This window comes from Protopterus annectens, chromosome 15.part0 (genome assembly GCF_019279795.1).
Source record: "Protopterus annectens isolate FY-2018-M chromosome 15.part0, PAN1.0, whole genome shotgun sequence".
In the NCBI taxonomy this organism is placed as follows: domain Eukaryota; kingdom Metazoa; phylum Chordata; order Ceratodontiformes; family Protopteridae; genus Protopterus; species Protopterus annectens.
In genome coordinates, this window is record NC_056749.1 from 524,225,576 (window position 1) to 524,241,321 (window position 15,746).

The following is a 15,746-nucleotide window of genomic DNA, read 5'->3' on the forward strand; positions in this document are numbered from 1 at the left end:
CATGAGTCTGCAGTGTTTCTCCCTGGGCCTCTGCTGAAAATTGTTTTTTGTTCCAAGTCAGACTTTCCTGGTTAGCAAATGTTAAATAAATAAAAATAACAGGCATTTGAATTTCAGACTTCATATTCTTCAGAAAGTACATGGTAACACAAAACATTTTATTCTAGCAATTTTCTAAGATTATAACATGGGTATTTGAAATGTGTCCCTATTTTTTGGGACTGTATCCCCCCATTTTTGGCTTCGTCCAGGTTTTTTGTGCTAAGGTTGAGAGCTATGGTGATAACTGAATGTGCTGAATATGTTTGGGGGCTGTATTCCCCCATTATTGACTTTGTTCAGGTGTTTTGTGCTAAGAGGTTGACAGCTATGGTGAGAACTGAATTCAGTAAATGGTAGCAATTTAAGTTTGTCTTCCTGTCTTTCACAAAATAGCTGATTTGGCATAGTGGTATTTTGCTCTGACTGTTTTGCACAGGGTCCTGGGTTTAAGACTTGGCAGTGAAATGTATGGTGGTAACACAGCATTTTATTCTAGCAGCTTTCCAACATTATACAAGCAATATTTAAAATGTGTCCCTGGATTTTGCCCCCCCCCCAAATAAATTGTGTCTTTTTCCAGATTTCTTGTGCTGCAAATTTCAGAGATACAGCTGAGCGTCGAGTAGATTTTATAAGGAGCTGAGAGCTGCATGGGAACAAAAGTTTAGTGCTGCTTATGCTGAATCAGCTTGCATTGTTAATCGCACAACAGGTAGTGTACTTGCTTTTGATGAAGAGGGCTGTAGGTTCTACTCCCACAGTAGGTAGATGCATTGCTCATACTGTACTATGTTGTAAAGGGGGTGGATACCTAGTAACTTTGAACCTGTTATCAGTTTGCCATCCATTCCCTAATGCAATATTACTAGCTTATCATTTTTTTTCCTCAAGGGCAACAGGCACTTTATTTGTAGATGAAACAATGACATACAAAGTTGTTTGCTAGCAGCATCCTCTTCATTAGCTACAGATTCCTTTAACGTGGAATTTAGATGAATTTTACTTCTTCAGAGATTATGCATATTTACTGATATTGGTGTACTGTAGAAGTTTGAGTAGACTTCTATGATGGAAATGTTCTGAATTGGGCAGTTTTGTCATTATTGGTACATCATTTTGTTTCATCGTATACTGGAAAAATGTTCAAAACAATAAATTTAAAATGCCTTCTAATAACTGTATTGTATTGTACAAGGAATATAATTTAATACAATCAGGAAGGTGTATCAAAGAGCACGTGTATGTTTTGTGTTCAAGGGGCCTATGGTTTGAAAACAGCCCAAAGTTAATCTTTATCTGACACTGGCAAAATGCATTTTCTTTTAATGTGGACTTCAATGCTGTTTCAATGAATGTGAGTTTCAATGGCAGAAAAGTTTTAATGCTAAGTCTATTTTCATTGTGAGACTGCATTACTTTGTTTAGCAGATATATATTAGTGTTTGTGCTGTAAAATGCAAAATAAAACTTTCAAATGAAATCCAAATCATTGCAGAAGTAAAGCAGTATGGTAAATAGAGCAAAATATCCAAGGAATGGGACATTGGAATAGCTGCGGGGGGTGGCTCCATTCGACCATGATTTTGTGAGGCGAGAAGGGCAGCAAACTCAAGACAGCCCTGACTAAACTATACCTCTCAACTGTCCAGATTTTTGCTTCGTATTTTTGTTTGTTCCTCTCAAAAATTGTGGTTTTCTGGCAAATCGTTTAGGAATTAAGTCACTAAATAATGACAGACATTGAGTTTCAGACATCATAACCTTCAGAAAAATGCATGCTAAAGAAAGACCTGTTATTCTATCAACTGTCTTGAGTTTATACAAGAGCAATTTTTAGCACTGTTTGTATGTTCCCCCAATATATTTGGCCTTGTCCAGATTTCCTGCATTAAGAGTTTGAGAGGTACATGCAAATAAATTGCTTTATAGAATTGGGAATATCCAAACCTTTCAACTGTCCCCAACTTTTGGCTCAAAATGTTGCTCTCCCCCTAATAATCCCCCTGCAAAATGGCAATTTTGGAAGAAAACGTGGAGGGTTTACAACTATAAATAACTGTAATGATCGGAGTTATAGATTACTTTTATTTCAGAAATGCATGTAGATGCTTTTATTTTGTCAGCTGCTCGTTAACAGTACTAATATTAAAAAGGTGTCTCTTCTTTGGCAGGTTTCCAGCTATACTGTGTGGCAATCTTGTATTTTTGCATCACATTTTTGGTCCGTTTTTTATAAAGGTGTGGTTTTCTGGCAAATTAGTGGTAAATCATTAAAGACTAAAGTTAGAAAATAATGGCAGACATTTGAGTTTCAGATTCATACCCTTCAGAAAATTCATACTAATGCAAGACCTACTACTAGTCTATTATCTTTCTAAGTTTATAAGAGCAGTATTTCAAAATTGTTCTTATTTTTGGGCCTGTGTCCAGATTTCTTGCTCTGAGGTTGAGAGGTATGAGCCATCACAGTCAGCCAGAGACATTTCAAATTTTGACATACTTGTTGCACCCCACTCCCCACTGTAGTGGCTTTGGATGTGTCCAAGCAAGGCAAGGAGCAGTTATGCAGTGTAAGTGTGCAGAGTATTCCCCCATCCAAGGCAGACCACAAGAACGACCGTGGCTTTTCACCTGTCCCTGATTTTGATGAATGTTCTGGTTTTCTGTCATATCTTTATACTGTTGATTTATGCTTATTATTATTCAGAAAATGCATGCTTTTGCAGTGCCCTGTTGCTCTGTGTTTAAGTAGCAATGCTTTAATGATCATCAGGTAAGCTTGTCGTTGATTGTTGATGCAAGTAAGCTTTAATAAGCATACTGTCAAAGAATTACCAACATTGAAAGCCTTTTTGTTGTTGCCACGCAGAGAATATTTACATAACTAGATAACATGTAAGCCTTAGGTATTGAAATGCATATGACAGTATTTGTAATAAAGGACAGGATTACAGTATTTTCAGAAGCTCATTACATTTGTTGGAGACATGCAGTTATCTTTGCAGGTGTTACCCGTAAACTAAACGGAATGCCAATCTATCATGTGTGGTCCATAACTTATGCAGTAATCCTTTAAGCAATTTATCTTGAACTTGTTTCTTGTTCATTTTTTACTTTGATCATGTCTTCCCTATGAAACAAGTAGATAGTTGTTGTCAGGCAGCAGGTCTTTTTTGGATAAGAAACATTTTTACAAGTGGGGGTATCACAGAGATTGCTATGTTCAGCATGTTACTTGGTAATTTTATAAAACTGAATATAAATTATAATTAGAACTGCTTTTGACTGGCATTCCAGTAATGTATTTAAAAAGTAATTTATTTTTTCATGCCTTACAACCTTTGTGTTTCCATCTAGATATTAAGTAAGTTGTCATGTAGCCAATGCATTGAAATATTTTTTTCTTCTCCACTTCATTTTGCCTTGATTGGCCTCTCATAATGACGGCTTGGCACCCAGGGCAGCATATTTAATTAAAGTTCCAGTTGTTGTGGTTTTGAGCATAGCCCCACTCTTTTTCATTGGCCACACCCCTTCACATTGTCCCCACCCATTCAGCCATCTCCTGCAGCCCCCCCTTTAATTTGAAGTCACCAGCCACCAATGGTACGTATAAAACTTTATTGGAAGCATCCTCTAGATGTTTCATGGCTTTTTGAATGGGTATCATTTTTAATGAATTGTTCTGAAAGATAATAAAGAGGAACTTGCTCAATTAAAATTTAGACATTTCAATAATCTACATGATTACATTCAAAAACATTAGGCAGGATAGGGCTTTGAGACTGATTTGTCACCAGAAATCTGGTACACTGGGTAAAACTAAAGCAATTTGTTGCTGTTATATGGAAAAAGATATTGATTAATGTAATGTGAGGTCTTACATGATGAAAGAGAGATCTAGTGTCTCTTCCTGGTGATATCTTTTGGGACTAAAGAAACATGTCAGGATCAAAACATGCTACTCCATGTACATTACCCTCCTAGACATTGCTTTCATTGCAGGTGTTGAATGAATGGCTCAAGACTGCTTCAAAGATAACTGGGCTGTGGACTGCTTGAAATATGATGGGTATAGATGATTACTTGGGGGACAAAGTCAAAGTCAAAGATAAATAAGGGGACTGGTAAAAATTGATGGAGTAAAGAAGGTATGGAAGTGGATTATGGATGCAGTACTCAGAGCTATGGAAAAGAATATGAGGTAGAAGAAAAAAAGAGGAGAAGGCCATTGTGACTATCAACAAAGTCAAGTGATTAGAACAAAGGCAAGGGAATTGAAGAATTAGAAGGAGAGTATGGGGGTGTAGGGGGCTAGAGTACAAGGAGACCAACAGAAGGGTGACAAAGCAGAGGAAGGTAGAAGGGAGACAAGCTGAAAGGTAGTTTCAGAATGACTGGATCAACAGAGGGAACAGATTTTGGGGGGTAAATGGCAGAAAGACCAAAGAGAGGAACAGTCTTGGCAAGGCTAAGCAAAGATGAAAAGCATATTAAAGAAGAATGGGGACAAAGCACAGAAATGCAACAAATAATTCACCTCTGTCCTTATAAAGCCAAGTGCATAGTGGCATCCTATGAGTTGCATACAAACAGAAGGACTGAAAAGGAGTCCTTTGATTATTGAGGTAAATGTAGATCTTATGTTGCAGCATTTCTGTGGCTTCCTTAAGAAAGGATAAAATACAGAAGCTGATGGGTTGCCTTCTGGGGTCCTCAGAAATCTGTCTAATTTTCTATTAGATCATTGGATGGAGATTTTCCACAACTCACTGGTCAATATAGATGTGCCTGAGGACTAGAAGATGACATCTCTGGCACCCTGTACCAGGGAGTGGAGATGGCAAAATCCAGGGAACTACAAGTTTCTTAGCCTAATATCACTGGCAAAGTTGTTGGAGAAAAGGGATTCACTATCCTAGAGGATGACTATCTTCAGGGCAGCAACCAGCACAGACTCATGGTCAGATGGAGATGTCAGAGAAACCTGACTGACAAGGCAATATTGGTAGATGTGGTCTGCCTGGACTTTAATAAGGCCTTTAACTCAGTCCAAGCAGGAGGTTTCATGTAAGGCTGCAGGAGTTGGGCATTCAATCAAGACTAAAAATTTGGACTACTGTATGGTTAAATGATGGGGCAGAGAGGGCTATGCCATGATGCATAATGACATGAATAAGGAATGTGAATAACAGACCCAGTATGTGATGGAAAGGAGAACAGAATCAGCCAGTCTGATGGTAACCCAAAGCCATCGAGAGCATAGAGGACTGGGAGGAAATGTCTAAGGATGGGCTTGGAGACTAATTAAGTGGGCTGACAGCATTTGAAGGTCTGTGCAAACAAATGCAAAGTCCTCCTCTTAGGCTACTTCAGTAGAACTGATGGTATCAGAGTAGGAAAATAATTTGTGAATTTGTTTCCCAAGTAGAATAGGAAAAGAATCGGTGAGTGTGGTTTCACATTAGAATGGACCAAGAAAAGAATAAAAATACAGGGTCAGCAGTTCTATCTAGAGAACTAAAGCCCTGACTAAATCTTGGCAACCCAAATTTGGTTAACTGCCTGTGTGCTTGTTGGAGCTAGCATAGGGAAAGCAAAGTAATGAGAAATTTTAACCTGCTCACCTCCCTTTAGGATACGTATATGGGCAGCACGTATCTGATCACACTGTCTGTGGAGGAATCCTTGGTGATGCATTGGAACCACATGGAGACAATATTTACAAGGATTACTGTGCCAAAACTGCATCACATGCAGAGGCCTGCATTACATCAGAAGTCCCATTGCATGCTAACGCCTTAGACACTATGACTATAAACATAGGGTAGGTAGAGACTAATGTGCCAAACCATCTTTTGTGAACAGCAGTGGCAGTTTTTAGGCTGTCTATCCTCCTGCAGCACCAGCAAATGTTTCTGTTGCATGTATGAAGAAGGTCAGTGAATCTGGCCTGCAGGGATCAAATCTGGGAAATATGACATAATCTGTGTCATTGAGGAGTAGGGCCTTTGGACAGCCACACAGCTGGAGAAGGGCAACTCAAACCTGAATAACCCACAGTAAAAAAAAAATGCTGTGGCAGCAGCCAACAGAGTACAGGGGAGATGACAGGACCAGATACTAGGGGCGCTATAGCTCTTTGTAACTGAGAACAGAAAGGGGGCATGATGTTGATGGGCATTGTTTTGTGAGAGAGACATAAATGTGTTGTCGTGATCAGCAGTAAATAGTCGAGAGAAGGTCTGGTACAAGCAGCAGAATGTAATGACTGACTACTTCCTGGATCTGTGAAAACACTTTTTCACAAGTAGACTCCTGAAAGAGACACTGTGGAGAAGAAATACACATGGGTCATTCAAGAGGGCATGCAGTAGATAGAAAGGAGATGAGGGTGACAACAGGAAGGGTGTCTGGTAGGGGAGGAGATTAAACATGCCTGCTTCCTGCTACCATCAAGCAAATATTATGTAAATTTATAAATGAAGTGCTATTACCCTAGAGCTTTCTATGTTACACAGCTAGCCGGGTGATTTGGGTATGGGCTTTTATGTTGTGAGACATTCCCCAGAGGGACATTTCATTGGTTGCATATGGCTGAATTGCAACTGGTTGCAAAGTTACATGGCTGAGGAAAAAAAATCACTGCAGGCACAGAGAAATGTGCAGCCATGCCCACAGATGCAATAACTAATCGTACAGATAGGAATAATGTCCAAGGTCCCCTAGGACCCTATGGACAGCAAGTAGTGAGGTGGACACTCACAGCAGGATGCCAGACAGCCATGTCAGTATTGCGAATGCTTATGTCAAATTATTCTAAAATGTACTTTTCCTTCCAGATGGTGGACATGACAGACATAATACAAAAAGAAAGAATAGTACACGGTAAAAAAGAAAGGGACTAATAAGCATCTGTTAAATAATGTAAGGCCTGATATACAATGATTGACAAAAAAAATCTTCTGGTATTAAGACCATAACACTGCCTCTGTGCAGATCTAACTTACTGACTTAATTGATATTCTACTTTCATTGTGCATGCTTAGAGAACTCGACAGGCTGACGTCTCTTTTCTTGCTTGTAAAGTATTATGCAACATTGATTTTTATCATAACTGTCATTTATTTACATTTTGCTTTTGGACATGATTTGCAAACCCAACTCTTCCAGATGCCTAGTTGCCTGTTTATCAAGATTTATGTGCATGCAGAGCAGAAATGATGTGACAGTGCAGCATTTAAAATGATCAGTTTGTATCCGACAAGGACACATCTACAGACAACTACTTTAAACAGGCAGCTTGTTGACTAGGAGAGAAGAGTCACTGATCAATCAAAAAGCTGAGTCTTCATTTTTAAACAGATGGACTTGAGTGAGCAGCCTTATTTTTATGACAGACCTGTATAAGATGCCTTAGCAGTACATAAAGATGGACTGAGGAGAATACCAGTGAATGCCTCAGCATTCTGTTATGCATGCTAATGAACATTCCAGAACATTTTCTTTTTATTCAGGAACTATTCTTCCTCCTTATCTTGTGAGGCAGTATTCATGTGACTGTATAGGAATGTGATGCAAATTAAGCAAAAGGTTCACTGGCATAAGTCAGTACATTTCAGGCGATACAAATATAACCATATTTATAGTATGCAGGATCCTTAGCCAAAAAACACAAATTGCAGGAAAACGAGAACCAGGAAGATTGCTCTGCATTTACATGAGAAACTAATAGAATTTTACAGGCCATGATGACATCAAGAACATAGTGTAAAACAATTAATAAACACTGCTAACTAAGGAGAGGGTAATTCATATTTTATCTACAGTGATAGGCATTGCTGGTAATGAGGATGTAACCCTAAGTCACCAAATTATAGCCCTCCATTATGGATAAAATATGGATTACCCATCGACCCAGCTTTGATGCATAGCTACCATACAGTGGTATTACTTTAAAATGGGAAGATGTTACTTTCTTTTTTTTTTCTTTCTTTCTTTGTTTAACATTATCACTTCATAAAGAAAACTCAGTCATGCGTCTATGAGCATTTTTTAAGCCACTGAGTATGACCCCAAGAGGTCCTGCATGTGGGTATACCTACTAAACTAACATCACTGTGTATTGTCATATATATATATATATATATATATATATATATATATATATATATATATATCTGTCTAACCTTTATCATTATGTTTTACTGTGGGGAGTTCATTATGTATAAGATGATCTTTACTTCAGAAATACCATTTAGAGGTGATTAAAGCACGTGGTGCATTTCAGCTGCTGCTGGCCTGACTGGTGAGGCATAAAATTTACTCTCTGAATGGAGTTCAGTGCCCACCAATGGAAGGTAAAATTCTCTCACTGTATAATATACAATATTATAATGTATAATATGATGGAATAAATTATTTCTGCTAAGGGTTTATCAAACAGTATTTCCTGTTGTGTATGTTAAAGTTTCATTAAACAATCCTTTTTTAATGTAAAGTGTACCCATGTAATAATGGCTTTCCTTGCGCTATAGAACACTGTATGGTGGTTTGCTCCTTTATGATATTAATATATCATAAATGCTATAGTTTGCCTTAAATTAATTAAAACAATGGATTTTCTAACATTAAACCACCCGTAGATTATTTTATTAAATGTTAAATGTTTCTGATTTTGCAGTTTGTCCAGTGCTGTATATGTTATATTGTAAGGCATTTCACTTTAAACAGAATAAATCTGATGTCTGCTGCATGCTCAGCATCGATTTCTATACACGATGTGCACAAATATATTTATGACACCCTTTAGAGAAATATTAAACAACAGTGCAACATATTCGATAGTGGTGGGTTATTAAATAGTGCTGCCCAAATGCCACCTGAACATTTTTCTCTTTTCTGCACATTTCTGCCCAGTATGACGTTTTCTTTCCTTGGCATTAAAAAAAACTGTTTAAGTCTGAATTTTGCATGCCAGACTAATTTCTGCTCTCATTCAAGTTTTCAGTCAGCAGTTCATGGTCTGTGGCCTGCAGTACTGGGACAGCACTATTACAGTCATTCTGTCTAGATATTCTTTGTGGGGGTTATTGCATTTTCAATTGTATCCAACATTTTATGTTAAAATATCTGTAACTGAAAATGTATATGCACTGCATTTGCAGAAATAAATGATCAGTTGTAATGTCATGACATGGGAGTGCTGTTTTTCCCAGACATTTCACTATTGTCATTGTACAGTTTGAAGAAATATACTGCAGTCATTGCACCATTCCATAGTAAGGCTAATTTTCCAATAATTGTATGACAGTGTTGTATCTGCTGTATGGCATTCCCTTTTCAAATGGAATTGTGTAATAAGACTGGGATAGTTCATAAGGAGAAGTCAGCAATATAGTATCTTGTAAATTTTGTCCTAAAATACAGTATTAAAATGACTAACCATATGATATTTTTTTTTTCATATTAAACTCTTGCTATCACCTTAGTCATGTCACTGTTGGACTCAGTGAGTCCTAATACTCAACACCGAATACTCCTTCTAGCCCAATGGAGGAAAAAGGTGAAGTGGAAAAGACAAGTAATTGGAGAAAAGGTTACGGGTGTGGTCGCACAATTTATTGTACCTGAGCACTTTGTCATTCATCATTTATATTTGTAGTTCAGTTTCAGTACTTCCTATGTTTCCTATTATCCTTTGCTTTCAGTTCTCCATCATTTTGGGCTTTGCCACTTTATTTCACTTCTCATGTTTGTAAACAGTTACCCTTCAAATTATTTGTCAAAGGAAAAAAACAACTTCAAAAAGATCAATACACAGCAGGTTCAGGTTAAGACACTTTAATCTTGCAGCAAGGAGACAAAAAAAGTGCTAATACAGAGTTTGTCTAACTAGAATCAGGAAGTGAAGCCATTCTTATACATTTCTTACAAGACATTGCCTACCAAGCTGACGTAACAAATCATAAGTTCTTACAATACTATTTCATAGCAGCTGTTTGTTCATGATTTTCTGCTGACGCTGAAAAAACTTCCTAAGAAAAACAACGTGGCCTTGATGACCACTGGTCAGATGCAACTTCTCACTATGCAATGTTACCATTCAAGATACTATGGCTAATTCGAGCACAAAGCAAGTACAGATTATAGTTCATTTCTTCAAGCAGTCTTTGTTCAACTGTATCTATCTTTTCTGCAGCTGTGCATGTTCTCATAACACAAACAGAGCTGATTGTTCAAGTTCAATAAATAGAAAACAGTATTGTTCTATTCATTATTTTCCTGACCTAGATGATAATCACCTGCTTCTCAGTATATTTCCAAAAGGCATAAACATGAATTTTGCTGTGCTAGCAAATACTAGGTCAGAGAGCATCTTGCAGTTTCAGAAAGCATATTGCAGTTTGAGAAGCATCTTGTAGTTTCATACAAAACTAAGCTGTACATAAAATAGAATGAAATGTGTTAACACTTTTAGCTTCTAATAAGCACTAAACACATACATTAATACATATTTTTCTGACATTATTTGTTTACTTTTAATATGGATTTAATATGGATTATGGATTTGTCAGAGTTTGGCTGACTTTTCTGGTTTCCTTCCATACCTAACAGATGTGCTGCAAAGTGAACTGACATTTTTACAAAATGGCCATAGATATGCATATGTGTGTGTGTGTGTGTGTGTGTGTGTGTGTGTGTGTGTGTGTGTCTCCGCCCTGCTACAAGGATTGGCTCAGGATTCATTCTTGTGACTTGCATCCAGTGAGTATGCCAGCTCCACATGACTGAGATTGATTAAGCAGGTAGTCAGACAGTGATTGAAAGAATTAACTTGTTTTACAGTAGCACATCTTGAAATGGCAAGCTGTGCTTTTCCGATTTGTATATACCATATCACCAGACTTGACCCTAAACATTAATCTGTGCCAAGAATAAGACAGAAATAGATGAGCAGATATGAACAGATTACTGTTTCCATTCAGTGATCTAAATGTAGGGCCGGATTCATAAATGTCTACATTTAATACTGCTATCATTAGTGTAGAGCCTCAAAACAAGGGTAAACAGCAGAATATGCTAAGATAAGGATAAGTAGATGAATTACATGCTAATTAACCAAACCAATATGATGGAGCTGTTCAAGAAGGTATAAAGCAATGGTATACGCTTAGGGAAGCCATTTCTCCTGAAATCCATATCTCTTTAGATTATAGCCACAATTGCACTTAGAATGGATACATGAGGGGAGTCACAAGCCTCAGCTTCTATAATATAACATCAGTTGCTACATGCAGTGCTACAACATGCAATGTAGCATATCTTTTTCCCATGCACAACACAGAAGATAGCAATAACAATGCTGGAATTGTATGCAATAGTGCACTTTCCTGAAGTTTTGGAAGCCATAGAATGCACAGACACAAAAAAACAAAAGCCAAACCTGATGAACAGGGAAGGAGATACAGTAACAGGAAACAGTACCACTCTATAAACTGTCAGGTTGCCCGCAATGCCCAGTAGATCATCTATAAATTCTGCACAGGTAACCCAAATAGGTTTGCTAGGGGTAACTTTCCACAAGGGTATCTAGTGGGAGATGCAGGTTATGCACTGGAACCTTGGCTCATGACTCCCTTATGAAACCCACACAACCCCACTGAGCAAGGATACAATGATGACCATATTCAAACTTGAAGTATTGTAGAGCATGTATTTAGCTTGCACACATTAAGGATCTGGTGTCTAGACATATCAGGAGGTACCCTGCAGTATGACCAAGTCACTCCTGCCCAAAATACTTAGTCTGTGCCATGTTGCACAATATAATTCTCAGGAAATGGCTTCAACAAGGATAATATGGAGCCAGACCATAGTTTTTATGACCCTGTGCGAGGCCAGCAGGTCCAGAAGATACAGATGAGGTGTCTGAGGAGAACCACCAGCTGCAGAAGGTGCTTGCAGTTTTTGGCATGCACAATATACCATGGCTGTAGTTAAGAGGCAGAGGATAGCACATACTTGCAATCTAAGGGAAAACCTAACATCCTAAGCACATGCAGATATTTAAACTGATGCCTGCAAAAGACTGTAACCTTTACTTAACCATGTAATGGTTGTGTTCTGTTAGCATCAGACAGAGACAATCCCATTGTAGCTACAATATTAACAAGGTAAGTCTGGAATCTGTATTTAAAAGAAGACTTCTATAACTGATTACTTCCATATGCAAATATGTATATGTCCCTAAGCTGAAACATGTCTCAGGTGCACATTAATGTTAATAATATCTTATAACTGATGTCTACGATATACAGCCATGGATTTTACCAAAAACTGTGCATCAGGTATTTCAGTTGCCCACTCAAATATGCAACCATAATTCAAAATTAAATGTGGAAAGGGCAAGGCACAGTCATTACTGGCACAGGGTGGGGGTTATACATGAGGGCAACCCTGACACCAAAGAAGTGAATGCAAATTATATAAGTGTAATACATATCTGTAAATTCAGCAGTATAAACACTTGGGCTGTCCTCCACATTAACACCTACATCAACAATTCTGTGTGATCTCTCTGCTGAGGTGTCTGTAATCTCTGAAAGTGGACAGGAGCCCCTGTATATCAGTCAATGGGTGGGTTGCTAGCAGAAGCATCCCCCGTAGCCATACTTTCCCAAGTAATTGCAGTTGCCCTATATATCACATGGGTTATCATATCAGTGGCCATATTGCAAAAGTTTATATCACATGGGATCACCCAATACCAACAGTTCAAAAGATAGGTGCTAGAAAATGAGATATAGTGGTCCAAGAAAAGAAGACAAAAGTAGCATTGAAATTGCCACACCTAGTGACTACAGTGTCTTGCGTACAAAGAGACACAAAGTCATAAAATACCTTGATCTACAGGCAGAAATGAGAGCCATGTGGAAGAAAGATACCCAGACAGCCCCAATAGTAGCAGGAGCAACTGGTCTTATAAAAAAGAATTTACAATCATGTTTAGATATGTTACCAATTCAAGTAACATGGTACGAATTGCAGAAGAAGTCATTACTGGGCACATTGTGGGAGCTGCGAAGAAGAGTACTTTTGGCCAACATCAAAGAGTGAAACAGTACTAATTTCACAAACTTTAATTGTACTTTGACTTAGGAATGGGGTCCATTCCAGTCATGGTATTAGAAACCCAAAAGATTTGGAGAAATTAAAAACAACAGATTTTCTGATAGGATTGGCCATGGCCACCTTCACCATTTGCATAGTTGAAATCCTACTCTCAGATATGGTCATGGGAGGATGTGTAACATCTACCTCTGTCTAAGAGGAATATGCCATGTCAACATAGTGCATTGGTGATAACTTCATTCTCTGTGTCACTGTATGGTGATTTACAGGGTGCAGATGTCCTGGGCGCCAAAGCTCTGTATGTGATGAACATAAAGAAACAGAAAAATAGAACATTAAGACACAACTGATTGTTAAAACAAATCTGTATGAATAAATAAAGGAAATGAAAAGGAAAGTTAAAAGTATGTAGGCAGGACGACAGTTTTGTAACTTTGTTGTGCATTCCAGCATTAACAGACATAATGTACATTTTTAAAGTAAAAACAGCTAAAACTTTTGTTGGATATCCACTTGTGTAGAGGGCAGACAAGTGTGTATCACAGGCATAACACATTTTGTGGGCTACAGATTTAAAACTCCTGACCTTACTTCTAAGTGATAAGATACTCTTCGGCAATAACTGCTCAGATTCCCAAAGAAAAGTTTACACAGTGTCATTTTACATTCATTACAAACATTTGCAATAGAAATGAATAACTGTTATCATCACTGTTCAAACATCAAGGAGCAAACAATGCAGACAGCAAAGCAATTGGTGTATTGTGAAATGCAATCCATCAGTAAGGTTAAAGTACAGCATTTTGTAAAAAAAAACAGCAACATACCTTTCAACAAGTCAGTTGTGAAACTAGAAACAAGGTTTGCAAACAAATGGCAGTATCAAACTCTCTGGATCCAGACATTCTCCCCTACCATTATACTAGTTCCTTACCTACATGCTTAACTTGATTCAGCCCTAGGAGCATTGTGGATATGCAAATGAGGTATGAACTCATTAGCATTCATGAATTCCACAATCTGCACTAAATGCAAAGCATGTAAACATGGTGTAAGGACCTATACAAATGTGAGCACCTCCCTTAGCACTGCAAGGACAAGCACTGAGAAGTGTTACTTGTTAAGGGCTTGTAAGTGTGCATGATTAGTCTGTCTGCAGGAATAATAATTGCTTCACAGTCCATCCTCACTGATGTACACTTACCGAGGGTGTGTCATGGAGAAGAGACTTAAACTAAATTGTGGGATTGCCTTGACTGACTTAGGAGATAAATATTCCTAACATTTGTATAAATTGTTTAAGACCAGACTTTGTGCCTCTGAGTAACAATTCTTCTGGCGTTCTAAGGAAGTACATTACTCACTGAAACATATATCAACAGCAATGCAAATGAGATTGCATTGTTGTTACAAAAGCATAAATAAGGGAATGATGCTTACAACATAAAGAAAAGAAAAGAGCTACAGTGTTGAAAATATTTTTTATATTGTGTGAGGAACTATCAAATTAACTGTTGCTAAGATCACATTCATCCACTCATCTACTGACAAATTACAAAGGACATATTTCTGAACATGGTCCTGTTGTACCTGTAATATGAATTGATACACTTTCACATCTTTATTATATACAATGTACTATATAATCTTCCTATTATATGTTTGTCTGTGGAAAATATTGATAGTAATCCATCAGGTGCTTCAGGTCTGAATGCAAGGCAGAGAAATAATTTCAGTCCATCATTCTATGTCATCTACAGCAGGCATACTTAAACTTTTATATCTAACATACATGCCTCCTAAAATTGTTCTTGGTACTTGCATTAGGTAACAAGTACCTTAACTTAATTATGTGTGGGTTCAGTACCCAGAAACAGACATTAGATTTTATTACAGGATAGTATTTATGAAATATTAACAGCAACACTGCATGACATTAACAATTCAGTTTTTTGCAAATGAGGTTATTAACTTTGAAAGCATATATCCAATAAGGCATAGTCAAATATATTTTTCTGTTTGTCATATATATTTTTTCTATTTGTCATTTCATTGATTAATTTTATGACACATAAATGCCTAACTATCATATCTGAATATTACAGAGTTGTTCATATTTATTTCATCTATTTGTTTATGTATTGGAATACTGAAATAATGTTACATGCCATTGATCTAATGTTCGCTTTTTTGTTTCTGCCCACCTTCTCTCACTCTCTCTTTTAAATTCATATTACTTTTTTTTAATACAATGCTGCTGAAAACAAAATGACCATCAGCACGGGAAGCTAAACTTACCACTGCAGTTCAGCTCCCCCATACCTACACAGATGGCTGTGGTGGCATTACCACAGGCAATACAGATACATAGAACATCTGGGTATTATCTTGTCAACGTTGCATCCACAACTGCTGTCCTTTTCCCTGGCTGCTGGTGCAGTGGTACCCTCTGGGAGCAGTACTAGTGGAGGTGCCACTTTTGTCACCAGTCAGGGCCTGACAGGACTGATAGAGAATATAATGGAGAGGGGCCTCTTTGTCCAAATTGGCAGGGTTGAAAAGATCCTGCA